The 15,391-nt window shown below is 35.1% G+C and overlaps 1 pseudogene; it reads left to right on the top strand.

Moving 5' to 3' along the window:
• LOC144252723 (corepressor interacting with RBPJ 1-like) overlaps nucleotides 1-11,975 on the top strand; it is a 36,057-nt pseudogene extending 24,082 nt beyond the window's left edge.
• The last annotated feature ends 3,416 nt before the right edge of the window (nucleotides 11,976-15,391 follow it).

Here is a 15,391-nt window from a genome sequence, read left to right as displayed (position 1 = left end):
GAGAATTTGAAAATCTAACTCAAATTCTATTTTATTCCTGAAAAATCTTAAGTTTTTCTGAGATAGGGCCTGTGTCTTATTTATTTTTGTATCCCCATTGCCTTAAACAATGTACATACTTAGTAAATAATAGTATAGTTGGTGAATAGAAAGGCTTTGCTAATAAACATCATTGTTGATCATCTCCTCTTAATTATATATATATATGCATATATGAGTATATATTAGGGGTACCAGGGATTGAACTCAGGGATACTCGACCACTGAGCCAAATCCACAGCCCATTTTTGTATTTTATTTAGAGACAAAGTCACACTGAGTTGCTTAGCACCTCCCTTTTGCTGAGGCTGGCTTTGAACTCTCAATCCTCCTGTCTCAGCCTCCCTAGCCACTGGGATTATAGGCATGTGCCGGCTTCCTCTGATTATATTTTATAATAGAAATTATAATTTGTTTTACTTATGAACTAATTTTCCCCAAAATATTATAAGTTTAAAGGTAAAATCCAAGTTCTTGAGAAGTTCTAGTAAGATGAAATAACAAGCCCTCACTAACACACAAATTTAAAAAAAGAATTTTCTGTGTTATATACTAGGGATACATAAGTTCAAATTCCCTATACAGGGCTCTCCTCAGTTATATACATACAAAATATATATGGGTATAGCCAGAGTCTATAGTATCATGGTCACTCAGTAATTACTAGTGACTGAAAAGATCATGTGTAACTTTTTTTTTTTAATAAAATACACTAGTCTTAAGTATAGGGTTTAAGTTTGGCAAATGTACACACCTGGTAACAAACATACCTGACAAGATAAGGAGCATTACCATCACCCTAGAAAATTCCTATCTGTCCCTTTCTGGTCTGCCTCCTCTAATCATGAATTTCTAATCCCATCTATTAGTCATACCTGGTTTTTTATTTGGTTTAGTTTTTGGTTTTTTGTTTTGGCACTAGGGATTTAACCCAGGGGCACTTTACCACTGAGCTACATACCCAGCCCTTTTTATTTTGAGACAGGGTTTCACTGTGTTGCTTAGGGCCTTGCTAACTAAGTTGCTGATGCTTGCCTGGAATTTGTGATCTTCCTGCCTCAACTTCCTGACTCATTGGGATTACAGGCCTGCGCCACCATGATTAACTTTATTATTGCTGGTTGTATCACCACTGTAATATTTGCATATAAATTAAGTTGAAAACAAGTTATAAAGATATAATGAAATATGTGTCAAATATCTTCATACTGATTCTGTAAATCAAGGTTGATTTTAATAAATAGTAATTTTTACTAGCATATAATAAGGACAGTTTGATATTTTTTTGCCTTTGTGTATTTTTTAGACACATGGACTAAAATGAAATGTTTGATTTTCCTTTATATTGTGTGTTTTAATAGAGATCAGTTAGTTGTCTTCAGTATGAACTTGGGATGAGGGCAATAAGAAATCCTATTGTTTCCAGCCTCCTCAAAGATGAACTGGCAGTGTGTCAGGAAAATTCCCAGTATGGAGCAGTTTTATTACAATTCAGTACAATTGGTTCTTGCATAACCTTTAGAAAATCATACATAAAACATTCTCATCTATATAAATAAAAATCACCCACACACTTTATTAATAGCTTTGTTCACTTTTTTCCCTGGGAATTATGCTGCATGTTCCTACTGTGCCCCTTTTTTAGTCTTTTTTAAAAGACAACTTTCTATAAGCTTTCTTAAAAGCAAAATGGTTACAGTAATATAAGTGTGAGGTAATTCTCAATAATTCCCACAAGACCTAGATCTCCCTCTTAATAATGTACTATAAATAGTGTTTCTAAGTGTCATAGTCAGTTTAACCTTAGGAAAGAAAAAAGGACAGAAGATTATGCTTTCATGGAAATGATAGTCATGTTTTCTTTTATTTGTGATAATATATGATGATTTACTTATTTGTATTCATTCTGGGGATTGAACCCACAGTCTCGTGCATGCTAAGCAGATGCTCTGCCACTGAGCTGTATACTCCCAACCAACCACTGGGTGTTTGGGGGGTTTTGTTGGTAGTGGTGGTTTGGCTTGCTTGTTTGTTTCTAGTGTTACTAGGGGTCGAACACAAGGCTTCAGAATTGTCAGTCAAAAGCTCTACCACTAAGCTGCATCCCCAGTGCAGGGGGGTTATTGATCTTATTTATTTATTTACTTATACATTCTTGGAGATTAAATCCTAGGTTACTCTACAACCCAACTTTATCCTCAGCTCTCTTTATTTTTTTTATTTTGAGGCAGTGTCTCTCCAGCAGTGTCTCCAGGTTGCTCAGGATGGCCTTGAACTTGTGATCTTCCTACCTGGGCCTCCTGAGTAGCTAAAGTTATGGGGCATGCAGCACCACCAGCCAAGGAGTGTTATTTTAAAATACACATTTTCAAGTTTATGCTGCTGTTCAACTAAGGCCGCAGTAAATACATGGTAAAAGGGGTTACAGAACATACTAAGTAGAAGTCTTACTAGCCTGATTTGCTTAATTGGAGATATATTTTGGGGCTATCATTTTCTGGAATACAAACTTTTTGGAAAATTTTCTATATATTATTCCAAAGGTAATAATCTAATAATAAACCTGTAGATCCAACTACCAATTTACAGAAAATTAAGGAGCTAGAAGAACATGTTCAACAGTATCACCCTCCATAATGTGGGATATTTAACAGGACAGATTACCTGGTTTCTTCAACAAATGAATAGCAGGGTGAAGGGAAGGAGCGGGTAAATTTTTTAAGATTAGAAAACTAGATACAATTGGAGAAATTTAAATATAAACTGGATATTAGATGGTTTTTTAAATTATCAATATTGATAGGTATAATAAAAATAATGCAATGTTAAGAAATTGTCCTTACTGATTCATACCAAAGTGATATCTGAGATTTTGCTTAAAATACTTTTCCAGAAAAGAAATTTGGATGTAATAGATGAAACAAGAATGGTAAAATAGTAAATGCTTGAAGCTATGTTACATAGGTTTGAAACATTCTGTACCATAAAATTAAATTTAAAAGACATAGTTGGGCTAGGGATATAGTTTAGAAAAAGATTGCTTGCCTAGCACACAAAATCCCTGGGATCAATCCCCAACACCACTGAACACACACATATATTGGAAAGGGAAAAATATAGATCACCACAGTAAAAGCGAGCAAAACTGTATTCACTTTCAGAATAGCAGTTTAGTTTAGCAAACAACATCCCTATAAATTAACATGTAAAATTTGGGGGAAGGATAAAAAGGCATTTATAATGAAGCCTTACTCAACCTACAATTCATCCTATTTTCTCTTATACCATTAAATTTTTAGACAATACTTCATTTAAAAAGAATAATGAACTCAGAATGGAAGATACATCTGACAGTGGGAATAGTAGATGGACCTAACTCTGGCAGCGGAACACAACAAGGGTCTGTCTTGTCTTCCACCTTAGTCTCCCCCTTGTACCATTTGTGGCATTCACCTGGGACTGCTGTCTTCTAATTGTGGAGGAGTCAGATTTGTGGCCTTTCCTCATAGCCAGACCTTTGGCTTTGTATATTTATCTGGGATAAAATACCTATTTTACTACAGAACATTTTTGACCTTCTATTGCTCATTGCTTTTGTTCAGTTTTATATATTTTTTAAAATATTTATTTTTTAGCTTTAGGTGGACACAATATCTTTATTTTATTTTTATGTGGTGCTTAGGATCGAACCCGGGGAATTGAGCCAAGGGCCTCAAACATACTCTAACACTGAGCTACATCCCCATATACACCCCACCTCCTCAGACAAGGTCTCGCTAAATTGCCCACACAGCTCTCAAACTTGTGATCTTCTTGCCTTGACCTCTCAAATAGCTGGGATTACTGGTATGTACTAGTGAGCCTGGCTAAAATAAATGTCCTTAATGAGTAGATTCAGCCTCTTACAAACATACTTTGTGCAGCTTAATTTACCTTCTGAGAATTTTTTCTTTCCTGAGTTACTGATTGCATGGTATTTTTCCTGGGAGAACATAGTCCACGTCTAATTAGTATATAGAACTGAACACCATAGCACTGGTACTTTGACACTTTACAGTATTGCCATATTACAATAAGAAAAGTTTGCAGAATAAATTAATATTGAGATTAATTCCTTCAATGGACTTGCTTCCTAAATCAGAAATTGTTTTTTATGCTATAGAGGCCTAACCCAGTGTGGCTGAATGATGTAGAAAGCCCTTGCAAGTCTACGTTTTACTGAAATCTCTAGAATTATTCTGCCATAGTAAATTTAAGAGTTAACTAAATATTCCTGAGACCCAACTCCATTTGTAATTTAAATTAAGATATCATACATTAAAAATGTAGTTATTTTTTGTATTTGAACATTTGCATAATCTATTTTATTAGCATATCTGTATTATCAATGAATTTTGAGTTCTCAGCCTAGTGTCATTTCTGTCAATATAACTCTACATAGCCACTGCCATAGTGACATGAAAGTATAAAGATGTCTTGCTAAATATATCTTAATTAAACTTGACTTGTCACATCTTCTAAACACAGAGACTTAAACCTAGAACTTTTGATGCTAGGAGATTTAAGTACAAAAATAAGCCAGGCATGGTGGCGCACTCCTGTAGTTCCAGTGACTCCGGAGGCTGAAGCAGGTAGATCACAAGGTTGAGAACAGCCTCAGCAACCTAATGAGACCCCTAAGCAACTCAGCAAGATCTTGCCTCAAAATAAAAAGTAAAATGTGCTAGGAATGTGTCTCAGTGGTTAATAACCACTGGGTTCAATCCCCAATACTGGGCTGGGGTTGTGGCTCAGTGGAAGAGTGCTTGCCTAGCACACATGAGGTACTGGGTTTGATCCCCAGCACTACACATACACACACACACACACACACACACACACACACACACACACACACAAAACCAACTAAATAAATCCCCAGTACCCAAAAAATAAAGGTGAATAAGACTAGATTTGAAAAATGTTACTACTAAGAACAATTTTTAAGAATTATAGACTGTTATAAAATAATCATAAAGATTATATAGCTACTGGTAAAAATGAATTGTTACTATTAATTGAGTACTGTTTGTCAGGCACTTCACTAAACACTATTTACAAAGTAGTAATGTATGCTGTTTTTATACTGCACAAAGTTCGGTTGGGGTTTTAAGAAATATAAATGCCATAAGAGTAATAGTTGTGTAATCTGTATAATCTGTCGCATTGATAAAAGAGAACATTTTCTTGAAGTAGTTGGAAGTACTGTAAAAAATGCATGCTTTCTAAAACATTAAAATTATCCATCTTGTGATGAAAACTAATGAAATTAGTGGTAACCTCTCATCCTAATGACCAAGCTCTTTGGCCCTTTACTAGAGTGGTTTTTATCTTAATTCTTAGCATATTTGCTTTCTGAATTTATATGACATATAATAAAGTTAACAGGGAATTGTATTTTTGACAGTTCAGAGGACACATTTTCTACTTTCTAAAAGTATGTTCCTACATGTGAAATTTGAGAATCCCACCAATTCAATTGTTTTGGGTTCGGGGTTTGGGGTTTTTGGTTTTTGCTGTGCTGTGGCTCAAACCCCCGTCTTTGCAGATACACTAGGTAAGCATCTACCACTGAAGTACATGGAGCTGTTATTCATTCATGTGAAGCCATTAATTGTATGAGCACTTTTATGCCATTTACAGACAACTAGTAACTAATACTTAAATTTTGAATTTTTTAAATTTTTAGTTGTAGATGGACACAATACCCTTATTTTATTTACTTTTTTTGGTGGGGGGAGGGAGGTACCAGGAATTGAACCCAGGGGCACTTAACCACTGGCTGAGGCTGGCTTTGTACTTGTGGTCCTCCTGTTTCAGCCTCCTGAGCCACTGGGATTACATGCCCCAGCGTATTTACTTATTTTTATGTGGTACTGAGGATCAAACCCAGTGTCTCACATGTAGTAGGTAAGCACTCTACCACTGAGCTAAAACCCCAGCCCCTGAAATTTGATTTTTATTTAAAATTTTATTGTCAATATATGCAACCATTTTGTAATTTTAAAGGGTCATTAAAGTAATCCATAGGAATTAAATATGAACTCTCCCCATATGTCAATGATAGGCAGTTTCCTCCCTATTCTCTCCTTCACAGCTAGAGTAGCCATTCAGTTTTTCTTGATAACATGACTAGAATGGTAAAGCCTAGAGAGCAGTACCCTTTTCCACCCAGTTTTACCAAAGCTGCTATTGACAAATGAACAGATTTGGATTGATTGCCTTTTGGTTTTTTTGTTTGTTTGTTTTAAGTTCTTTTTTTTCTTCTTTTTAAAGAGAGAGAGAAAGAGAGGATTTTTTAATATTTATTTTTTAGTTTTCGGCGGACACAACATCTTTGTGGTGTTGAGGATCGAACGCGGGCCTCATGCATGCCAGGCGAGCGCTTGAGCCACATCCCCAGCCCCTTGATTGCCTTTTGTTTTCCATGGTAACAGATAGTTACCATATTAATGATAAATAAGTGGTAAAAGACCAATAAAGAAGAGAAAAGGGAAAAAATAGACAAAATTTTTAATCAACAAACTAGAGAATCTGTTTCTGAATGTTTCTCTGTCTCCTACCATTTGTTATGAAGTCCTTGTCTTCAGTAACTGTCTCAGTCTTCCTTGTATTACAGACATGTGGCCCAGGGTAGTTCATTTAAGCTAATGTACAGAAATTTGGGTGTAGTTACCATGAAATGTTGTCAGTTTCTTAGCTACAGGGAAAATAAAATGGAACAGGAATATAGAAAAGAAGGAGCTGGGGTTGTGGCTCAGTGGTAGAGGGCTTGCCTAGCACATGTGAGGCACTGGGTTCGATCCTCAGCACCACATAAAAATAAATGAGTAAAATAAAGGCATTGTATCCATCTACAACTAAAAATATTTAAAAGAAAAAGAAAATTAAGAGTGAAGAATCTCTTCTGCTTTACATAGCCTTATTTTAAGGGAATAGGACAGACCTTTCAACTTTTTTTTATAATGTATATTCTGTTAGTCCGTATCACAGGACCAAAAAGAAACTCACTTTTCAGTTTGGGATTTTGCAAACAGTAGCTTATGAAAAATATAAAATATGCACACCTATACCTATCCTAAAATTGCTTTTATCAACCCAAATCTAATAACTAGAAATTTCAAAATCTGGGCATATTTTATAAGCGAGATTAAAGAGCCTAGTCGTTACTCAGTAGACATGGAGGCAAGACTGTTGATAATATCAACCCCACAGCATTGTATTCAATATTGGTGTTTGATAAGCAGGGGTAAGGAATTTTCTTTTGGAAAGTAGGATAATAAATTGTGTATGTACCTGTAAAAATATCTCTTTTAAGTGAATTCTTACTGAGAGAGTAACTATTAAAAGTTTAATTGTAGTTTGTCATTTTGTTTTGATCTTATACTAAAAACTTCCAACCAAACAATATGTAAATATATCTTTTTCAATATGACAAAGTTGCATAAGAGAATCCCCTTGCACGTAAAGAAAAATGCAATTATTTTCTATTCTGAATCTCCAGACTGCTGTTTTAGAAAATCATATCTGATTATTTGCTCAGCAGAAGATTATTGAGTTGATTTAGCTGTGATTTTACTTAACAAAGCTTCAACTGCATTCCTACTGTGGAGTCTGAAAAAGGTAGAGAGATATAAATGATACATTCAAACTGTGATTTTTGTGAACAGGGCCATCGATGCACCCCTCGGAGCTAATAGCGGAGATGAGAAACAGTGGGTTTGCACTGAAACGAAATGTACTGGGGAGAAACTTGACCGCAAATGATCCATCACAGGTAATGATCTTTTTATCAGTAAGCTGAAAATGTCTATAAATCTAAATGTGATTGCTTGTGAATTGCTACTTAATGTTTCCAATGTTCATATATCCATAGGAAAGTCACATAGAGCAAAGAAAATTCCTAAAATGTATTTTGATTTTGCCTCTTTATTATTTTAACCTAAATGAGAAATTGTTTATAAACCTATATTTTAATAAATGAAACGGCTCCTCTGTGTTTATATGGATAAAATAACCGAATGAGTGTTAAGATTGTTTTTCCCTTCCTGCCAACTCACCCCTGACATGACATTAAATTGAACTAATGGTAAGAAATATATAGGCAAACTCCTAAAAATTACAGAAAATATTTTAAACTTTTTTAATTTATTAAAGTTAGAAAATAGTTGAGTTTGAAGGGTTGTATTAGTATGTATTCGATAACATACAACTAATATTATAAAGGCTAAAATTATGGATATCTGTGGATATTTTGACCTTCCTATAAGATTCATGATCTTTTTTTTTTTTTTACAGTGTTGGTAATTAGCTACATGCTAAACAAGTGCCCTACCAGTGAGCTGCACTCCCAGCCTCTCATGATCTTCTTGTTTTTTAAATTTCATTAAATTATTTTAAAGATAAAATATTTAAATAGGAAAATGCTGAAATTCAAGAAATCTAAAGATTGTTTCTGTGTTCATTTTTTCTTTTCTTCCTGATAAAGTTTTCTAATGTTAGCAAGGCAGTTGTACTAACATCTTATGATCCACTGTAACAGGTAGACTACAAAGAAATTTTTAAAATTCCATTTGCAGCCAGGTACAGTAAGATATATCTGTAATCTCAACGGCTCACAAGGCTGAGACAGGAGGATCACGAGTTCAAAGCCAGCCTCAGCAAAGGCAAGGCACTTACAACTCAGTGAGACCCTGTTTCTAAATAAAATACAAAAAATAGGGCTGGGGTTGTGGCTCAGTGGTTGAGCATCCCTAAGTTCAATCCCTGGTACCAAAAAGAAGAAAAAGAAAAAATTCCATTTGCAGTTCCTAGTCCAAAATACCATATTCATCTATAGTATGTCCCTATTAAAAAAAAATCTTGTTTATGTTTTCTTTCCTGATAACTACTTGTCTGAAAATTTAGCAATTTGATGTCTTTGTTGACTCAGGAGTATGTTGCAAGTGAGGGTGAAGAGGATCCAGAAGTGGAATTCTTAAAGTCACTCACAACCAAACAAAAAGAAAAACTTCTCAGGTAATTGGAAAAGTATATATTTAATAGATTTTGTGTGTGCATGTTTGTGGTGCTGGAGATCTGAAGCAGGGCCTCATGCACTACAAGGCAAGTGTGCTACCACTAAGCTACACCCCCAGCCACACTAAGAGCTCTTGAAGCTATTTAATATGCATCGTGTTGATTTATTCTTCAGCCAAAGTAATACAATTCTGTTGTCTTTTTTTTTTCAATAATATAAGATTGTGTACTTGGATAATACCACAAACTATTGCACTTTTCAGTATATTTAATTTGAAAATTGACTTATTTGTAGGTTTTACTTTTCAGAATAGATTTGTGTGTATCTTTGCACAGTTTTTCTTAGAAACTATTTTTGGTGCTGGTAGTGGTGGCACACGCCTGTAATCCCAGCAGCTCAGGAGACTGAGGCAAGATGATCCCGAGTTCAAAGCTAGCCTCAGCAAAAGGGAGGCTTGCTAAGCAACCCAGTAAGACCCTGTCACTAAATAAAATACAAAATAGGGCTGGGGGTGTGGCTGACTGGTTGAGTGCCCCTGAGTTCAATTCCGGGTACCAAAAAAAGGAAGAAAGAAAATGTTTTTGCCCATGTATCTTTGTTTTCTTTCTACATCTTGTAAATTTTTGAGAAATGCTGAAAGAATGTTTAAGGTACATGTAAACTTTATATTAGACTACCTTTGGATTAATAAATCTAAGAAATATCTGCTGAGTCCAATAGAGGGAGCTCATGATGTTCTCAGGAAGTAGAGTTTTAAGAATGGCTGAGAAAAGCCAGTGAAGACACTTACCTCAGAGAAACTCAAACATACCATATAAACAAGAAGTTACTCTTCTGAGACTGCATATTCGTCTTTAGAAATTCTCAATGCCCTGATGGAATTGCTCTAATTATTTATAAAACTGAACAGTTGTTGAAAAGTAGTATGTGATTGTTTTGTTACATAAACCTAGAAAGGTCATCAATTTTTATTTATTTTTGTGGTACTGGTGATGGAACTCAGGAGTGGTTTACCACTGAATTACATCCCCAGTCCTTTTTGTTTATTATTTGGAGACAGGGTTTTGAGCCTCACTAAGTTGCTAGGGCTGGTCTTGAACTTGCCATCCTCCTGCCTCAGCTTCCCAAGTAGCTAAGATTACAGGCATGCACCACCTTGCACAGCTAAGGGTATCTTATTTTTTTTTTTAGTTGTCAATGGACCTTTATGTTATTTTATTTATATGTGGTGCTGAGAATAAAACCCAGTGCCTCAGACATGCTAGGCACGCTTTCTACCACTGAGCCACAACCCCAGCCCTAAGGGTATCAATTTTTAAAGTGTATTTTTATTTGGAATTTTTGGAGAATATATTCTTGAATATTGATAATGTAATATTAATATTCTTGAATACTGATAATGTAATATTAATATTTTCATACTTTAATACACAGAAAGTTTCAACAGGTTCAACTAATGTGTACACCATTCACAGGCTTTCAGATATATATAGATATTTCTCTCTTTTTTTTTTTAATTGTAGATAGACACAATACTTTTATGTATTTATTTTTATGTGGTGCTGAGGATCAAACCCAGTACCTCATACATGCGAGGCCAGCACTTTGCCACTGAGCCACAGTCCCATCCCTCACAGGCTTTCTTTAGATCAGAATTACTATACCTTTAGAGTACTAAATAATTTCAAATTCTAACCCAGTAAGAATTTAATAGTCATTTCCATTGATGAAGTACAATCAGAGAATTGACTTAATACATTTATTTACTTAAATATAATGTAAACATGCCTTGAACAATTTAAAAGAAAAAAATGATTTGCCGTTTAATAAAATAAGTTGTTTATATATGGATACCATTTTTTAGTAGCTTCTAAGAAAGCATATTATCCATTAACAATTTTATAGTTGGTGAAATGGCTACTTTTTAGTTTGCTACTATTTTTTCCCCAATTACAGGAAATTGGACAGACTTGAAAAGAAAAAAAAAGAAAAAAGATAGAAAAAAGAAAAAGTTACAGAAGAACAGAAGTAAACACAAAAAACATAAAAGCAAATCCTCCTCCTCTTCCTCTTCCTCCTGCTCCTCCTCTTCCTCCAGTACAGCTTCAGAAAGCAGTAGTGAGAGTGACAAAGAAAAGAAGAAAAGAAAGAAACACAAATGTTCAGGAAATAACAGTGATTCTGAAGAAGACAAGTCTAAGAAGAGAAAACTTCATGAAAAACTTTCTAATAGTCATAGTAACAAGGAAAAAGTCAAGGAAAAGTCTAGGTCTTTAAAAAAAGAGAGTTCCGGAGAGAATAGCAAACAGAGCTATCCTGATAGCCACAGGTCCAAAAGCCACCACCACAGCCCAGAGAAGAGAGGATCAGAAAAAAAAGAGGGGAGCAGCAGAAGCTGTAGCAGGGATGAGAGGAGTAGGAGAAGCCGAAGCCGAAGTCCTGGTAGTTATAAGCAAAGGGAGATAAGGAAGCAGCCACAGCAGAGTCCCAGTGAAGAGCGCAGCAGAGGAAATGACAGCAGGAGCCATGGCACCAGTGTATACAGAGGAGAAAGAATGCACAGGGAGCATCCCGGAGATAAGCACACCAAAGGGACCCACAGAGAAAGAAGCAGAAGTCGGGAGAGAATAAAGAGACCGCATGTAACAGTTACCTAGTAATAAAAGCATCTCCACTTTCTTACTAAACACTTTTAGTAAGGGCTAAATTATGTACTATTATCTTTGTAATAAATAAAGCTCTATTTTAATTTTCCATCTCTGTAAACTGTCATTTCAAATATAAAACCATAAGAATGAATTTTGCAAATATTTGTAAGTAATGTATTTTGAGAATGTAGAAGTATTTTCTGTTGTTAACTGTTTCTTGTGCCCCTGTACCAGATAAAGCTCCATATAATTCTGACATTTTCTTTGTTCTGAAACAAATTAAAAGAGTGACAGTACATTGAATGGTTATAATTTGATTTTCTTTTTGGTCAATTCAAATTTGTTATTACTTTTAAGATTTGAATTTCTTGAAGCAAAGTGTAATCATTGAAATTCACTAGTGTGAATTAAACAAGGGATATTTATCAATATTTCTTTAAGGCTTTTAAACTCCTTTCAGGTGTTTTGTTCTACAGAGTAAGCTAATTACATTTGGATGATCCATTAGCTTTCTGTGCTCCCATAGAAATAACATAGAATTTTACCTCAAACTTAGAACAACATAATAAAAATCAAGGCAGAGGCAGGACTGTGTTCCTTCTGGGGGCTCCAGGGGAAAAAATTCTGTTTGCTCACCTTTGCAGCTTTTTACTGGCTCCCTTCCTCCATTTTTCAAAACTAACAAAGGGGAGTCAAGTAGCAGACACTTCCATATTCGGCATTCTACTTTTTTAGGACCCTTGAAATTACATTGGGCCCACCTGCAGAATCCAGGATAATCTCCTATTTTAAAATCAATGGATTAGCAATCCTAATCCTCCTTTTCCATGAAACATAATATGTACAGGTTCTGGGGTTAAGACATGTATATCTGTGAAGGACCATCCTACCTACCATAGATGGCCTTTCTACTACCGGCATATAACTATTATCAGATTTTGCTTAAAAATATCAAGCATTTAGATTATGTCCCAAATGAAATAATATGGACTATTTCAATACATTTCATGAGTATAAGAATATAAGACATATTTAAACTTAACTATAAATTCTCCTATATTTCAAAGGAAAGATTTAGAAAAAAGTTAGCACAAATCATAAGTAACATGCAATTTCAAAAACACATATGATGGACATAATATTAGGGCTCTACTTTTTAAAGACATCTGTCATTTAATACAAAACAAATATTGATTAGATGGTTTTGATAGTTGGCAGTCACAATTTCTTAGGTTCTGTAAGAAAGTAAATTTGAAAGAAAAGTTAAATAAAATCATTCCAAGTAGTCTGATACATATCTCTTATTCTTGTCTGCACACACAGAAAACACGTGTGCTACAATTTAAAAAAAACTAAGGTGGTAAGGAATACTTTGGTTATTTAGATTAAGAGAACTAGAGGAGGGGAGAGGAACCTGAATTCCTCTTCACTGTTCTTTCATAATTTACAGTTCATCTCAAAGACCCCATTCCTTCACATTATATATATTAATAACTGTGCATTTGAAATTGATAGACTAATAATTTACACCTTAAGTTCATCAGTGTTGTAGTGATTATTTTATCTTATACCTTCTTAGATTTTATAATTTTCATAATATCAAAACCTATGCAATACTTAGTGCTTTAAAAATGGTTTCTGAACCAATATAGTACTCATGAAGAGAAATGTTAAAAATGAATCTTGTAATTAAGAATGAATTAAAGAAATACATATTTCTTTTCACTTTGACTTTCACAAAAGTGCAGTCCACTTTTAACTTTAAAATAGCTGTTAGGTTTTTTTTTTTTTTGGTGTGTGTGTGTGTGTGTGTGTGTGTGTGTTTTAAATTTACTTATTCCGATTTGTTATACGTGACAGCAGAATGCATTTCAATTCATAGTACACACATGGAGCACAATTTTTTATGTCTCTGGTTGTACACAAAGTATAGTCACACCATTCATGTCTTTATACATGTACTTAGGGTAAGGATTTGTTTGTTTATTTTTAAATCTCTGATTTAATCTTCATTGTTAAGATTGAGAAACCATAAAGTGCTATTTCTTTATGAGAAAAATTTTCTTAGAGAAAAAGTCCTACATAGTTATGAAAGATGTCAATTTGCTGTTTGTCTTATAGCCTTGGTCACCCAAGTGTGTGCTAAACAACCCCAAAAAGCTAGCATTCTAACTTCGTAAACTTAAAAATGGAAGGGAAGCATTTTCACACAGTCATAACATAATAAACAGCTTTAAAGAGGTTTTATCTAGTGTACTTTGTGCACCCTAATGATATAGGGGGGGAAGTGATTTTTTAATAAAAATACTAGGCACCTAATTCTACTTTTGCTTTTGAAATGTAAAAACCAGAGATGAACCTCAAAAAAAGGGGGGGATCTGTCTAATTGTATGTGTAGAGATTCCTCTAAGTACAGAAGCCAAAGAAGAATCCTCCAAGTTTAATATGATTTAAGAACCCAAACAAAAGTCCTCAACAGTCTAGGTTCAGTGGCTACCCAGGAGGCTAAGGCAGGAGGATCACAAGTTGGAGGCTAGCCTGGGCAACTTAGCCACACTCCAGCTCAGAAAAGTAAAAAAAAAAAAAGGCTGGGGTTTTAATCTATGCTAGAGTGGCCCTAGGTTTAATCTCCACTACAAGGCAAAATTAGTACTCCAAAGTGACAATTTTGTGAAAATCCATCCGGTGAGGTTGGTCATTCTTCTTACCCTTAATAGAGAAGTTCTTTTAAAGGAATCTGGGTACATGTAGACATTTCTTGATGTGTCCATAGGCCTGGAACTGCACTGAGAGGCATAGAACATGTTTGGGGGACATCCCCTTAATCCTTTTGCCCCAAGCCTAACACTTAACGTAACACTAGCAAACTGATTCCTGTAGGAGGTGCTGTCGATTTACAAATGACCAGGAACGATCAGGCTGCTAGGTTAGGACTTAAGTTATCTGAATGTCTACATAGTGAATTACTTATAATTTCTTTTAATAAATGACAAAATAGTAAGAGGTTGCTGCAGCGTAGCGGCAGGTCTGCTTACCTTGCAATGTGAAATCGATCTTGTTTTGAATCATACAGATGCAATCTGAAGAAAGCTTTTTATGTGAAAGGTTTGGACCTTTCTTACTGTTCTTCCATGAGACGGCTTGCTGACAGAGAAACAGATCAAGTCCCCACTGCTGGAAGCAGGCTTCCCAATTTTAATCATGGAACATTTTTGGTATGCTTTAGCCCTGAAGCTCAGAGTTCAAAATCCACTTGGCCCATATCACTTTTCTTACTTAACGACCAACGAGCCAAGACGCTGGCGGAGGCCTCTAAAAAAGGCCACATCCTCCACACCCTGTGCTTAAGACCAGGAAGAAAGCTGCATTTTTAGCTCCAGTAGCTAAAGGATACTAAAACATCTTATTTAGGTTTTCTGAAAAGAAACCTTTGCTATAGTTACCACTTCTTGAAAAGAAATAAAGAAAGGCATGCAATACCTGCGGGCCTTGGGAGCATTTTAAGATCAAAAGGAGAAATGCTTTTTAAAAGTTGTGAGGAACAAATAGAAACGAGGGAACTTAGCTTTGGGAAACGCAACTGAGAGCTGTTCTGATTGAGGCTCCTAAATCCCGGTTCCTGCTGGCAGAAAAGGAAGCAGATAAC

Source organism: Urocitellus parryii, unplaced genomic scaffold (assembly GCF_045843805.1).
Source record: "Urocitellus parryii isolate mUroPar1 unplaced genomic scaffold, mUroPar1.hap1 Scaffold_53, whole genome shotgun sequence".
Taxonomy (NCBI): Eukaryota; Metazoa; Chordata; class Mammalia; order Rodentia; family Sciuridae; genus Urocitellus; species Urocitellus parryii.
The sequence above is the reverse complement of the archived record's forward strand: the minus strand, read 5'-3'. Positions and strand labels throughout refer to the sequence as shown.